This window comes from Plasmopara halstedii, assembly GCF_900000015.1.
Source record: "Plasmopara halstedii genome assembly, contig: Scaffold_1211, whole genome shotgun sequence".
Lineage (NCBI taxonomy): Eukaryota > Oomycota > Peronosporomycetes > Peronosporales > Peronosporaceae > Plasmopara > Plasmopara halstedii.
The window spans coordinates 1,127,102-1,128,177 of NW_020188126.1; positions in this window are offsets into that span (position 1 = coordinate 1,127,102).

Genomic DNA, 1,076 nt, shown 5'->3' on the forward strand with positions numbered 1-1,076 from the left:
CACCGAGCATCGGGAGGCTTTTGACAGGGGCAAATACAGCCTCCTTCAGACACCAATAGTTGCGTTGCCAGACCCGATCTTCCTTTTAGTGTCGTCTGTGACGCTTAAGACGTTGCCATCGGCTGGGCACTGCTGCAAGCAGACGCCGAGGGGCGAGGTTGGGTGATCGCGTTGGAATCACGCCAGCTTAAGGCTTGGGAGTGGAAGTACCCAGCCCACAACAAGGAATTACTTGCGATGAAGTATGCACTTGTCAAATCCAGGGTGCACCTGCTTAGCTCAAAGCCGTTCGTGATCTACCCAGATGATGTGTCATTACGCAGTTGTCTCACCTCTCGCAGAGAATGGGCCAGGTGACTTTCATTCTTTGCAGAAAATAACTTCGAGTTGAAGCATCAGCCATGAAAGCAGAATGCTTTGGCTGATGCGTTGTCATGCAGAGCGGACTATGAGCTTGCTCATATCATGACGGTGACGTCGTCAGTGACGGATTTGATCCGCGCCGCATACGCGGGTGATAGTATGTATGCGGCGCTGCTACAGGCCCTCTGGAGCAAGGAGTTTTAAAACTTGGTCAAGAAACTGTCGTCGCCTTTGCGCGCACGGTTACACCGGTTTTTGTTGGATAACGGGTTGCTATATTATGCCACGGATTCAACGAATACGCCACGAATTATGGTTCCTCACGATGAGGATTTAAACTACAGTAATCTCTATGAGGCCCACGAAACCCCACTTAGTGTTGATTTCGGTCGTGGGAAGACATACAGCTCGGTGATCTGCATAAGCTGAACAAGTAGAAAAGCACATATGTGTCCACGTGTAATACGAGTTAGAGAATGAAACTCTCCCCGAATGCGGCGGCGCCGCTGGGCCAGTAACCGGTACCCTCCGGGTGCTGGCAGTTCATGAGTATGGACTTTGTGTTTGGCCTCGCGATGGACCTGGTAGGCATCACGGGTGTGGTGTCTTTGTGGACCGTTTGGGCAAGATGGTTTTGCTCGCGGCAGTGCCGAAAACCATCGACGGTGATTCCAGCGACGTTGTCTGTAGATCGTGTCTTTCGACAACATGGA